At 38.1% G+C, this 15,428-nt stretch overlaps 1 protein-coding gene and 1 long non-coding RNA gene across 5 annotated transcripts in view; both read right to left on the bottom strand.

The window, feature by feature from the left end:
* Positions 1-15,428, bottom strand: part of LOC123267036 (putative mediator of RNA polymerase II transcription subunit 26) — a 188,389-nt gene that overhangs the window by 140,241 nt on the left and 32,720 nt on the right. The gene's annotated exons all lie outside the window — the stretch shown is intronic.
* LOC123267441 overlaps positions 1-15,428 on the bottom strand; it is a 63,349-nt gene that overhangs the window by 32,909 nt on the left and 15,012 nt on the right. Inside the window, exon 2 of the long non-coding RNA XR_006510037.1 lies at positions 12,596-12,699. This is a non-coding gene — a long non-coding RNA (uncharacterized LOC123267441). The remainder of the gene's footprint in view (positions 1-12,595; positions 12,700-15,428) is intronic.

Below are 15,428 nucleotides of genomic sequence, written 5' to 3'. Positions count from 1 at the left end.
GTAGAATTGGGGGAGGAAAAGGGGGCCCGGCAAAAATGGAGTAAGAGAGACAGATGAGGACAAAATAGAGCGGAGTCGCGAGCGGTCCAGGCTGATGATAAAGGAGTACGGAAATACTCGGCTATACTGAAATGCCGACTGGGTTCCCTGTGTACCGAGGGTTCTGTTCGCCATCACCAATTTGATTTTTATTTTCAATTTATTGTTTTTTCACAACGCACGCCCACGTCCCGATTTTGCTGAGTCGCCGTATACAGTCGCTAGGGCACTACCGATATAATACTCCTCGTTTTCTGAACTTTCGTCTAGTCTTGGGTCGTTCCGAGCACGGTTACGGCGAAAAAAATGCTCCCTCAGGATATTTCTCGAAAAGTACAATTGAGTCTCAACATTTTACACCGAGTCATTTGAAAAAACGAGAAACAACGAAAGCACTGCTCGTAACTCTTACGTTTTTCTCTTTCTTTTTCTCTACTCCTTTTCTGGGTTTTTATTCGTTTTTATTATTATCATTATTTTTTTTTTTCTTCGAAATATTATAGCTCTGAAGAGCACGAAGTTTGCTGTTATCACGGTGGCAATTTCACTGATATTCAATTTCATAAAAGTCAACTCTCGTATTTCAGACTTTTAAAATCTCATAAAAATCTTAGTGTTTGCTGAGTCACCACTTTATTTAAAGTAACACTTCTTCTGTCTCTCTATATAACGCTATAACGTTCGGTGTATTAGATGAAATTTAAACTGAAAATAAAAGTGGGTAGTTTTTATATACACACTCATATCCTAACGATATAACGTGTGGAGAAAAATAACGACAAAGACGGCGACGAAAACAGGCATTCAAGATTGGGACTTTGGATTTTATCGACGTGGTTCTTGGAAGCTCTACCACTACTTATACAACAACAACCACTACGACTATTACGAGCATACTTTTTAAGAGAAGGGTAGCAGGGTGTTTCCCTTGAGCCATGCGAGATAAGCGCGCGCCCTGTTTACCAAAGGCTCCCTCGCCCTTCTTCATACCAAGACGATTACGTCCCTCCTCATCACCCCGTCTGCTCCACTCGTCTCATCCCGATTTATCAACGTAATATTTTTTATCGGATTCGACGCAGTGGCTTGAAACAAAAAATACCAACACAACCAAGTGTGAGCGAGTATAAACAAGACAAACAGCAGCTCGGTGATGATTAATTGAGAAATAAGAATAATTACCAAGCTGCAGTAAAAATCTACCCTAATATAATATAACTATGTCCGCCGAAAAAAAAATGTTTTTATTATTATAATGTTTATTTTGGTTTTATTTGTTCCTGGGTAATAATTTTCAAGATTATATCTCGATGTGTGTTTAGTTAGCGCAGTGCATGTCATGAGGAACTGGATGTGTATGTATACAACGGATTAAAAAAATACATTAAGAGTGTAGAGAGAAATAACAGGCGATTAAGTTGTTGCCCGTCAAACCCCTTAATGGAGGTGAAAAAAGCTCGCACAGTCTCTGCGTGATGTAGAAGTAGCAGTTTGATAAATAGCATTTCCAGAGTTAATGGATGTTCGCGGTCACTCGCACTCAACTCTGGCGATAATTAATCCTCCATGATTCCATTTGGGCCAATAAAATCCACTTGGTCAGCTTTGACACCCCAATGAAATAAGTCACGATCTCCTACTTCTAGTCTAGCTCCTGCTCGTTCGACTAGTTATTATTGTTACTTGTTTACTTAATCTTTCCGTCTGGCTTTACGTCTTGCCAACAATTCCCCAGTGTGTATCGTGTGTAGCACAGCGGGATTTCCCATAGTCCTCAGCAAGCGCCCTCCGTACAACCCGAAATCTGCTGGCAAGTTACATCCGACCCGGATACTATTACCAGTCTACATGTAGGGGTTAGTCACTGATACTATAATGTTCCTAGTAGTTATAGTTATAGTTATAGTGATAGTACTAGTAGTAGTATAGATGGTAATTGTACTAGTGACGAGGATGAGACACACGAACTGTCCTCGAGTCCCGCGATAGCCATTTGCATGCTTCCGGCAGTAGCATTTGAGTTAGTTCCCAATTGCCATCGAGAGCTATCGATCTCATCGTAAACCCAATACAACTCTCTGGTGAATACAAAAGTATGCTTTCATGACAGTCGACAATTTCAGATTGACAAATTGCAATGAGAATTGATTTAAAATACAGTCGTCGTTCTCTACTCTATTCTCATCGCTTTATATTCTAGTCGTTGACGTAAACGTTCCTGTCAGAATGTAATGCAAACTTCTGGTTTTCCTGGCAGCAGCAAACAGCATACCAGTTTAATAATAATAATCAGACAACTCTATTAACCAGATGAAATATTTAAACAAGTCACTGCTCACCGCGGCTGTCTTTTCCTTTCCTTCTTAGTCAGCAATTCATCGAAATTAAATCTTTAAAGAAGATGATAATAATTAACGAACTTTGACGTGAGGAACAAGAAACGAAAATGTGGTGTGGGTTGAACGGGAACCCTATCGTTGAAGCCAGGAGCAGAGCATCAGAGCTTTACTGGTACGCGTCTCATTGTATTAAAATAGGATAGACACGTAGCGGAGCGTTGTCCTCTATTCTCTAATCGATACGACTCTCTGGCTTCGAAACCCTGAACAAAGGAGCTTTCTTGCCGGGATTCTGTCTTCCTCTTTTTCTTGCCGCTGAGATTCATTCTCTCTCACTTTATTAATCTTGTTCTTTTTCTTGCCTTCGGGCATTAAGTGTCGTGGTATGGTGGATGAAGTAACGAGAGAAGGGGAGTAAGAAGAGAAGAACCCGACAGACTCTCGCGAAATGGAGGATAATTACGTTAAATAATCGAGCCAAGTGAGAATGAACCGGATAAACGGCAGCTCGTGTCTCTTTTACTTTCCTTTTCATTCTCTCAAGTTAAAACAAATTCAGACGGTTTAACAAAGCCTGGTATACACCAGCAGCCCTCTCCCTTAAACAGATCGGACGGCGTGTCGATGAGTACCATCAGCATCGGTGCGTATCCATCAGCTATTGTAATTTTGTTAATTAAAAGCCCTCGTTCAATTATCAGCTTATCCATTCCCGACTGATCTCCACCGACGCCCATCCGACCGACAACTGCATCTTGTCTATCTTCCATCTATATATCTGTATACAAAATGATGATGGAATTTAAGCACCAATTGCTTTTATTTCTTGAAATTCTGCAGTACTTTATTCTTCCTCCCTTTGTGTCTATCATTTATATCCCGCTTAATTCAAGTATTCAAACCTTGCCATGAAAACCCGACCCGAGAGCAAGAGCAAGAGGGAAACCAACCGCTCGACCGGAGTGAAATATATATATTGGCAAAGCGAGTGCTATTTTAAGGATAAGGTGGTGGTTTGTATTGCCGAGGGTTTACTGGAAAATGAAATAAAAGGGCGTAAAGAGTTATCGATTCCTTACGCTATGGAGTTTAAACTTTCAGGCAATTTACAGCGAACCAAGTGGTCGAGCATTACGAGCTACCGCCGATGGTATAGTTAGGTAGTAGGTGGTAGGTTGCTTGCAAGTGAGTGAAAGAGACCCGGAATTTAGTAGGTAGTAAAGAAGAGAACTGAAGAAAGTGGTTGTGGTGGTAACAGTAGTATACTTATACTGAAAGTTGTAGGAGTAGAAGTACCAGTATACCACCAACAGCAGCAGCATCATAAAAGAGAAAGAGTAAAGAAGGAAGATTGGGACCCGCGAGTTAGTTTAAAGCCCTAAAAGGCCAAGTGTTCGCAGCAGGATTACGGGATAACGAGGCGGCTGGTCGGCTCGTAAACCCCCGACCGCAAATGCCTTAACGAGTTTCCAAATTGAATAAGACACCCCGGGAAAACTCGATTCGCGAGACAACTCAGATCAAAGATCCCATGGTAATCCTGCTGCTCGTGAATTGTTTAAATGACTCACGATAACTCTATTTTGCAGAGCTCACTGTTTTAAATTGTTTATTTTATTTTTTTATTTCTTAACTAGTGCGCTATAAATTCCAAGCTATTGGGGCTGATAAAAAGTTAACAGTGTATACACGGAGAGATGAAAAATGATAAGAGAGCTTTTTAAAATATCCTGGATAGCAGAGTTGCTGGTGGTAATTAGCTTGTGGGGTATCTTTCGCCTTTAATTGATGGGTAATTTTATCAAGCTGCGATAAAAATGAAAAATGAATGTAAGCTTGCCCCACGAGGATGAGGATGAGGGTGAGAGAAAAAGAAAAAGTAAAATACGGAGAAAAAAAGAAAGAGTTTTTCACTGACGGCAGAGTGACTTGCTTTAACGTTCATTGTTGTTGTAAGAATGAAGTTAGTAGATATGGTGGGTGATCGCTGATGGTTAGGACGATGGATGACCCAGCACAAGCTCGAAAGCTGAAGCTGTCGGGTGATGACCGGGGGCTAAAGGCGATGGGTGAAAATTACGTAAGAGTACTTTAGTTAACTTGGTTTTCTGCATGTATACTAACTAATGTTGCTGTACATAAAAGAAAGTACGTAGAGTAGATCCAGAGTCTTGACGAGCCAGCACGTAGCTTGAGGGCACAAAACCTGGTGTGTTGCACGCAATCTTATTTCAACGTGCAAACCCAACCATGGGGGGATGAAGATAAGACACGAAACGCTGGCGAGTGGTCTAGGTGTTGGGTAATTTGCATACGGAAAGCGTGATGGGATGAGAGCGGGTTCTGCAGGCCCTCTACTTCTACCTTTACCTCTTTTTCCTCCTCCTCTACTCCTTTCATCCTCATCCTCATCCTTTTCCTCTTCGTGGTCTGCACACTTGGCTTATCGCGCGCGTTTTAACACGTCGGAAAGTATAAGTAAAAGTACCCACCACTGTACGGGTAGTTGTTAAAAGAAGAAAAAGGAAAAAGAAAAGCAAGAGATAATTAATTGAAACGATGATAGCTGTTTGCAGAACGGCTTATCATAACAACACGACACAAGAATTATTGAAATCATCTTCTATTATATGTTATGTTATGTGTATTAATATCAGCGCGGTGGATAATGTTAACAAACGATGTAGGCGAAGAGCAGAGATTAATTTACACGCGAAACGATTACATTGTGTTGTTGTAGCCACGCGAGTGACCTGGTTCTACTAATCACAACGATGTGGACAATGACATCAAACTCGAGCGTGACCGCATTTCTTGCTCATATACGTATTATTGTTACTGCTACTACTATTATTATTCATTATATATATTACTACACATATATAAACATCATCAGAAGTAATAGTACTGGCAATTGTATTCGTACCATCAAATACTCTATAGTTCTTGTTTGCAAGCTCATAACTCCTCTGATTGCATTACAAATATTTTATTCTGTTTCTCATTTCAACTGACATATTTACACTAACATAAATTAAGTGTCGGTATGTATTTGTTATGTATACACAAATGTATATGCTAACCGAATAAACGTATCTCTCTTTACCCATGAGTAATATATAATTTTCGAGAAAATATCTGGCTCTACCCCGAATGTTAAATTAAATAAACAGCACGAGCAAATTCTCAGTAATTGAATTGGAATGGAAAAGTGAAATAGACGGGGGAATTTATCATTGCGGCGTTCCTTCGATAAATCAGCTCGTTGAGTGCAAGCGAGCGAGAGAGGAGTGCCTGAGCACATATTCATCCACAAACATATAATACTCTAACACACACATAAGATCTCTGAGGGAAAATGCTGAATGTATCCATCTCACTATCATGCATATCAATGATACAACCGAATTGTATTATGTCTGTGTCTGTGTTTGCAACGACTAGCGAAACTTGGCTGCAAATCCATTAACTGCTGGTTCAGAGCCAAGCTCGGGTGTAGCTGAATACCAGCTGGTTAATAATCCATAAGAGTAGACGAGGCCCTTGCGGCAACCTCTTGCCTATATCTACACACCGTCCCTTTGACCTCTCCAGCTAAATACAGACACCTACTGATGCAACTCGAGAAATTATACGTCAGGGTGACTATCGTTTACAACTCCTATATCCAAACTAGTATCCTCCATACCATGTTATTAAAGTAACAGTAAGCTCCATCAAGAGCAAGGGTATTTCTCAACGATCAAAGATTTTTTATAATTCATTAAGTGGCACTGCTTTATAAATCCCCTTCAAGCTATGCCATTATCATCATCATCATCGTAATTACCGATACCCGCATCGTATATGTACCATGGATAAAAGTGTTGGTGTAGCATCAAACAACCCAAGTTTACCTCGTTTGTTAACTATACCCTCATGAATCTATAAGTAATAGAGGCATAGTTATAGGTTTTTAAAATAACTAACCTGGAATATTATGTACATTATACGAGGACGTATATCATCGCACTGTGCAAAGTGAATATTCAAGTGTGTGCGATATACATATTGACAACTTTGTTAAAGTTATCACGGTAATTTAATCAAGTAGACAAATTGAATATAGTGTATGAACAAAAGCTGTTTGTGGTACACAGATTTCAACGTCATTGAAACTCACTCAAATACCTCCTCTTTAACGTGATATACATCTAAATATGTGTTATGTAAGTGTAAGTGCCTATATGTCGTGGTAGATTTGTATGTATTAGTATTATAGAGGATAGGAGGAATATCGACAGCAAGTGAAGTAAACCGAATAAGGGCCCGGCGGGTTAGTTGCTTTCAAGCCCCGTGTAATCTCGTAGTGGAGTAGAGTAGTATTATATATACTCAGACGATCTCTCGCGTTGTCGGCGGACGCGCCACCGATCACGGGGAACTAATGCTCTGTCGTAGCAAAGACCAAACGGAATCAGGTCGGTGAGCTTTCCTGCAGCACCCTCTTACGACCCTTCATATATATCGTAAACGTCGAACCCGGTCAACCCCTACTACTCACTCGACTCAACTCGGATCGACTCAAGTCAACTCCCCAGAGTGAGTGTATCGGCACTCACTCACTCACTCTCATCGTATGTTCATCCTCTTGATGCCTGAATATATCCTATCCAATGTGTTTGAAGGGAACCAAACATGTAGTATAACCCTTGTCTACTTAACTCAACTCTGTTCGTTCTGGCTGGGTGTGTGCTGCTCACTCAGCTCTCGACTTTACCCACTGTTTTCTGGAGGTCTCTTCTCACTCTCACGAACCAGCTCTCGCTGGCAAAGCAACTTGGCCCTTGGATCGGCGTAAAAAGTTTTTCAATGCTTCCAAGTCTCCCTCAATTGGAAATCTGAATATTTACCCTTAGGAATTATGTCAGGGTTGCTTGGGGATTGAATATACTAAATAAAAATAAGAGGAAAATACGTCGTATACGTCGAGTGAAATTAATGCCCGGAGGGTTAAAGCAGGCGAATCGATGAGCAAACAAATAATTGGATGTGCTTCGTTTATTTTCATCGCCGATACTTTTTGCTTATTCGAGTAAATAAAGATAAGAATTATCGCTAATGCCTGAAACTTCAACTGTTGCTACGGCAAAAAATAAATAAACTACCATTTTTCCTGCTTTAAAAAACTTTTCAATATTTCCGACGGTTTTGATGGTTGATCAGCTCGAGTGTATGCCCAACAGACAAACAAACAAACTTACAAACTTTTATCTTTTTTTCTCGTATATAAATTTACTCGTTGTTTGTTTTTATTTAAAAAGTTTATGGCATATTCTCGTCTTGACTTCCTATTACAGAGAACAAGTCATGTCGATGCCTCAGGACCCAACATCAGCCCCTTAAAACGCTCAGCCTGTCTTGAAAGCATTGACTCAAGGACTTTGAAGTAGTGGCAGCAGCAGCAGTACTGGAAATAAGTCGTCGCGAGGGGATAAAAAACATCACTACGATAGAATGCTCCTTCTTTAGCTTCGGGTTAAAAAACTTAAGATTGTATTTTATTTTTGACAATAAAAAGAAAAAAAAAAAACTTTAGTCACAAGTAGTCTAATTGAAAGAGAGCTTAAGAATTCTATTTCCCTGTACTTCCCTTTCCTTTTCCTATAACAGCACTCGTAATAAAAAAAGCTGTTCTTCATAACGCTTGGAATATCACACGATTCCTTTGATCGCATTATTTATCTCAACTCACCGGCTCAGACTCGGAGCGAGCAGAAGCAGAGGCTGGGTTGGTTTCCTGCTACACACCAGAATGGTTAATTAGAACCCGATGATTCGAATCCACGTTAATCTTGATTTACGAAGACACATCCATGAACGGAACAGTTTATTTATAGCTCAAGTGTTAATTCGAGAAGCTGGACATCCCAAAGAAGTCACAAGGCTTTGAGTACCCGCCACGTCATCGATCTTACCTAAGACAAGAGTTGTTGCCTCTATCTTCAGCTCTTTCAGGTGTTCACTGAATTATTCTATCCATCTCTATCGGTGCAAGCGCATCGCAATATTTCCAAGTCTTTATTTCAGAATGGAAGCCTTTCGACAGCAAACTAAACTCAGCTGAGACAACGAGCACGATGACACGAGGCCAATAACACCGTCATAAAGACAGAGTTATTTTATGGTTAAGTGCAATAAAGTAAACACTTACCAGCTGGATGATAACTTTTAAAAGTTTAACCCAAGACGAAGTTGCCGAACCCCTTATTCTTACATTCTTATTCCATCCATATAATATAATATATATTTTCTCACATATTCAATTTGTCTTGAACTTTTATTCCATGTTACTTCTTTACTTATTTCTTTTTTACCAACTGATTTATTTGTTTACTTTTTTTGACGGTATATTTATTCAAACCAGATAGATACATTGATTTTACCCGGGCTTTCGCTTTCCATTTTACTCGTTCCACGGTCATGCCTCTATTCCCACGGTCGCCGAACCGATTAAGTGACTCCTCTACTACCGCCACCATCTCCACCGCTGACTCTAACTCTGGATATCAGCCAAACTACCAGGTATGGTATATATTATATTATACTATACCGTAATCGTTAACATGCCTACTGATAAAGTCTGAAACCTTCAACTAGAGCGACATGCGTCTACGTCTCCATATTATTGTTGTTATCATCATTATCACCATTATTACCACTGTTGATATTATTATTATTATTAATGTTACTATTATTCGCGATAACTATTGTTGAATAACATTGCGTTGTGTATTTAGTTGATAAATAATTCATGAATAAAATCTCACCTACTTAACTGACGGCTATAAATTTAACGTTTTAAAAGTAAACGACGGCTAAAGAATTTTAAATTTTATTTCAACAGATAACTTTGTTTTTTAAATATTTTTTTAATGCAACCATTTGTGTCTATACACTCGATTAAAAATTCATTTATCAATCACTGTACTTTTTTTGCTTACGGCTACAATAATAATCATCAATAAAATCGTTTTGCACATGGATAAATAATTTATAGACATGCTTTTAAATAATAAAAAATAAAAAAAAAACATTATTATTAAATTAAGAGTCATTTAAGAATTTATAAAGCGTCAAACAGTAAAAAATAAACAGAGTAATAACTCTCAGCGATATTTAAAAGACACTAGTACTGCGAAAAGTATTTCCTGTGATGAAAAGATAGTTTGGTTTTTTCGACGCAACTTAGCATCCGGTCGTTACAATCTGCTAGCAACGATAACGTAATGACTCGTAAGTAATTTAACTTAGTAATATCTCTGTACCCGGTCGTTACATATATTTACGCTCGAATAAAGCGCCAAAGGAGAGCACACATTATTAATATAAGTGCATGCATATATAATGCAACTAAGTAAGTAGTGAGTATAAGTAGGTATTAATAAATAAAAAATATAGTTAGTTAGGTAGGTCGATAGGTAGGTTGGTAGGTAAATATACGATTGAAATAATTATGTAGAATATACGCACCGGAGAAGGGTTGATTCGGTGAAAGCGCGACTACCGATTTCGTTACGCTCAATTGGTTCGGCATAATGACATTAATGACACGTTATATGTGTGCCAGCAGCTCAAATTTATTTTTAACCCTCTCTTACTTATTATACTCCCTTTATCCATTCATCTTTGTTTGCACACCATTCTGGTCTCGAGACTAGAGTCTTCATATCCAGGAATTATTTTAATTATTTACTGGCATACTGACTCGCCTTGCGGGTAAATAATCACGCGAGTTTACTTATACACGTCAATTATCAATCGACAGCAATAAATCTAAAAGGTCAAATGGAACAAATACTAAATAATGACTGGTGCTAGCGGATAAATATATTTCTTCATTGTCTTCAGCTATTTATTTATTTATTTATTAGTAATTTTGATTGATTAATGTTCAACTGTTAATATTTTATTTAACCGTATCGTGTTTAATTTATGGACAGCAAATATCGCGAGAATTTGATAATTGTGTCATTAACGTTATCTAGTTTAGAATATTCACGGTAATTGTATAGATAGTGTATGTATAGTGTAGTATAGTTGACGTTGGTTACTCGTCAGCCCGAGAAATCATGACTCGATGATCTCGAAAGGGCACATTGGTCAAACTCATCGCTCGAATATACATATACTGGTATCATCTGATGTCCCGAGTGAGCATGTCGTGTTATACGGTACATGTCAGCCAGTTACAGCGCGAAATGTTAAATGCATATGCATGTTGGTATTTATAAGTGTAGTTGTATGTATGTGTATGTAGATGTATGATACTAACTCTCGGAATCGTGATTCCGATTATTGTGAGGATTCGTAAACATAACATGAGAGAGTACCGGTAGCAGCAGTACCAGTACCAGAGTGGTGAAATCACGGCTATGTCAGAGAGAAAGTGGCCCGGCAATGGTCGCAAAAAGGGGGGCAAATAACTGTGTGTGGGGCCCATCCGCATGTTCGACAAGCAGCTGTTTGCGTGGGATTCGTATCGCATCGACAACTCTTTCAATTTATATTTATGTTTATATACATATACAGATACAGATACACTTCCCTCTTGTGTATCTTTTGCTCGCCTCACCCGCCCACCGTTATTACATTTTTTTCCCCGACTGTCGTCAACTACATCGCAAACGTGATATATGACTTCAACATGCATATATTCACACGCTCTCTTTTTCAGCAATTTTTTTATTATATTATTATTTTTACTCACATGTATGTAAATTATTATTGTAATTCGCAGTTGTATAACATGAAATTTAAGGTGTTATTTAACCGCGTGAAAATTTTTGATGATGATGATGATGCATGTAAATAAGATTTTTATTTTATTAACTTTAAACTTGGATGTAAATATATGGTCGATAATAAAATTTGGGAATGCTAAAAACCGCTCAATCAGTCGCAAGCTTCTAAATTAACGAATTCTGTCAATTCACTCGTGATAAAGTAGAATGAACGATCCGATTAATTTTCACTCAATTCTAAATTGAATATTTGAAAAGGATTAGCAGCAGTGGCGAAAGACCGGGGAGGCGGTGGGTGACGAATCACCAAGTGGAAGGGGAAAGGGAGGAGATGGATGAGAGTCAGAGTGAGAAATGATGATAAAGAAGAGAGATAGAACGGTTATTCTGCAGAATGGGACAGGCAGTCAGATATTGCCGCAAATCGAATGAACGTGAGCCAAATGAAGCGATATTGAAAGGCGATATCGTCGTTCGCTCGACGCACAAATTCAATAACGAACCGCCTGCTCTTCTGTTCTGCACCTACACCTTCACACTCGCTCATTCACTTTATCTTTCTCTCTTTGTTTTTCTCAGTCTTGCTCATTCGGCTTAAGCTCATGCCATACCTACTGGCAATACGAAGGGCGGGAGAGCGGGGCTTCGCGTTATAATCCCGCATCGGGTAAACGAGACAGGCTTCCGAGCAGAGTCGACTCGACTAGACTCAACTCGACTCGACGTTACTTAGTATATATATAGTAATAATAACATAATAATAATCATCGACAAGCATCCAGTAAAGCTAAACTTGGATCTCTCTCACCTTGTTCTGCTATTCACTCTCACTCTTACTCTCTTCCTCGGTTTAATTCTCAATAGACTCAACGCCATTCTGGATGACGAACCCCTCAAGCAATTGCGGTGATACTAAGAAATCCGATTGGATAATCTTAAAGGGCTGCTTCTGCCAGCTTTGTCAGACAGATTTATAACGATTTAATATTATAAATCCGATGATTTAATAACATTCCTCTGACATTACTAGTTTGTCCCCAGTACCGACAACCGACAACCGACAACCGACAAATAACTTACACGAGATTAACAATGACAAATAAATTTGGTAATTTTTGAGTAGCAAGTGACAGGTTAAGCGTCGCAATGCGGTAAGAATCGGGTCAAGTTAACACTGCGATGAATTGCATGCACGACTCAAATATGTTATTGCTTAAAGGAATTTAACGTCAAGCTATTACTGTGAAGTATTACATATATACAGTGGCTTCTATTGTTATAGCTACAGCATAAACTATGACTTTGATGTATGGTACACAATATACAGCCACGAGTGCACACTCATATAGAGAGACTAAGCAAAATTAAATTACCGATTTATACATACATACTACAAAGTTATTAACACAGTGAATAATATATTAAATACTTTACCCAGATTGTTAAATTTGTGATTTTGAGATTACATTCAGCAAAGCTGTAAAGCAAAGTTGTAGCTACTGCCTCGACTATACTGATTGGTTATTTATGAGACATACCTGAAACAGAAACAAGTAGAACAGATTAAAATTTTGAATTAAAAGTTTGAGATTGTGGGTTTGGTCGCTATGTTAGTTAAGCTAAAGAGTTTATGAATAAGCAAATGAAGTTGATAAATAAATTAATACCGTTGGAGTGCTTTGATGTGTCGTGGAAAGTGTATCGAGGTCGTTTCAATGCAAATATCAGATGTCACGTAAATGCATTGATTATTCAAAGCAACTATGTGTATACAACTACTCCAACTACGACTCGATAGATCTAAGCTAAATGAGTTTAAACTATTTTTGAATTCACGCTATTCGAGCACGAAAACGTTTGCCAAAGGCACGTGTAATTGCATTGAGATGTATAACTATCATCAATAACGCGAGCTTAATGAGCTTCACTGCATTTACGTAGGCAATGACGTCTATTTGTAGATTTACATTTAACTCGTTCATTACTTTGATTGAATTTGAAATAAAAATTCTCTAGAACAATTATTTATTATTGTCTTTTTACTCTGAATTTCAATGAAAGAACAATGACGAGCAGAGACACAGTTTTGAAAATAAAAAAAAAATAATTGATTGTAGTTTTCATGCCCAAAAATTAATATTCTGCAGCTGTTTTTTATTCCACGGTCTGTAGAGTGAAACAAAACATTTGTGATGAATAAGAGGAAAAGCTGTGGAAATAAAATTATCGAGGTGGTTGGAACGTAATATGCCGGACAATAGAGGGTGGATTAACGATCGATGCAGTTCCTACTATTTTCTATCGGTACGCTTGCATTTGCAATTGCATTGAAGGAAGAAAAAAATTTTTATTCATTTATGTATATTTAAATTTACACTTTTTGTTTAAAGACAGATGTAAAAGTGTAAGTGTAAATTTGCGAATGTAAATGTATGGATTTTTCAATACGGTAAATGTCTGACAATGCACGTAACCGCAAAACTGCACACGCAATCCTCGGCAAGAATTTTTATGCTCATCGTTAAAACCAACGGTACTAATAACAATGGACCTTATCGCTCACACTTCAATTTTGTACCGTCAAATGACGCGACCTCGCACTTGGAGAAAAACATTTTTTAACGATCAAATTATTATTTTAATCCCCCGTAAAGTCAATAAAAAAATTACACACAAATTTTATTTTTATTCTTAGCCAATAAAAAATTTTATCGTTCATTTTTTACGAGATCATTACTTTTTTTTTTTTTATCAATTTATTGAGAATACAATTAAAAAGAAAAAATGAAATATAAATCCTTTAATTAATGGAATAATTAAAGTGACTAATTTATGAATATCAAAATAATTTATTAGCTTGGAGTGCATAAATAAGAGGTATGTAATACATGCATTAATAATGAAACTCGACAAAGGAAAGATTTTCCCAGTAACCCGATGCGAAAGTGCACCTGAGAGGTTGCACGGCGACGCCGGCGAGGGATGTAGGTGTACTTTTACACGACTGATCTACGTTCAAGTACACGCCATGGATAATCGACACTTGGCAGCGTGACTCGACGCGAGAATTACATAAATTTTCCCCTCACCCATACATACCACACTACTTTATTCCGCCTCTACTTTACTTTATATATTACTTCTGCTCTTTCTCCCCTTACCTTTACCCTACACTATTATATGCACTATACAACATACGACTGCGACGTATTTGCGACACGTAATTTGACTCTATCACACTCTCCTTTGACTCGCGCTCAGGTGAACTTCCCCTCTCGTTGAAGCAAATAAAATACTGCCGCTTACTGTCACCCCGATCTTTACGATTGGCTTTGACGTTATATTCCATTAAAAACTTTGTGATTCGCATCCATTATTTGTCTCGTCTTTTTTTTTTTCATATATTTATTCAATTTTTTCATTAATTCCGAGATACAATCCATTATATTTAATATTTGACGTCATGTGTAAACCCAAAAGCTCCTCTAGTTTATAAGGGTGATATGACCCTTCGCACTGAAGGGACTATATGTCACCCTTAATGCAAATTCATCAGATTATCTTCAATATATAATTCTATTTCAAACATACATATCATTTTTAAAATTTTTTCTCCTCTATCAATATCAATTAGCAGGGAATGCATTAATGTCCAGTCCAATTTTATTCGAGTCTTTTGATGTGGCAAAAAACAACTTGTAAAAAAAAAAACTGTCCGCTATTTCGAGAATGTACTCTATTGAAATACACGAGTTAAACATCGACAATATTTGTTAGTAAAGTAAAGAGTCCTTTGGTCTGACGACGTGTTTGTCACGCAATACCGCGCCCATGTACACATGCATATAATACGCACGCAATGTCTGATGGATAAAGTTTAGCCAAGGAACAAAATCCACCGTGATATAACGTGCAATGTAAAAGAGAAGAATGGAGAATATATGGCGCCGCGACGCCGCTTTGCCTACTCGACGTGCATGGAGTTAACAGACCAATGCTCTTATATCCTATATCCAATGAATTAGGGGGCTGAGGGCTGGAGGCTCTCTGACTCTGACACAGCTATAGAGGTACGTGTCGACCACGACATTGCGCGCGTGCTATGAATAGTTAGAGGCGAGTTAGCAGTGATTACCGCTCGTGCGATACTTGCGTGTCCAATCCAAGAGGTTGCCAGCAAAACCATATATGCTGTTTAGTTCAGTTTGACTAACATTACTCGTGTAGCATAGTGCTGTGGTATATAATAGTTTAGTTAACTATAAGT

This window comes from Cotesia glomerata, linkage group LG1 (assembly GCF_020080835.1).
Source record: "Cotesia glomerata isolate CgM1 linkage group LG1, MPM_Cglom_v2.3, whole genome shotgun sequence".
NCBI lineage: Eukaryota > Metazoa > Arthropoda > Insecta > Hymenoptera > Braconidae > Cotesia > Cotesia glomerata.
Note: the sequence above shows the minus strand (reverse complement) of the source record. Positions and strands in the feature narration are given on the sequence as shown.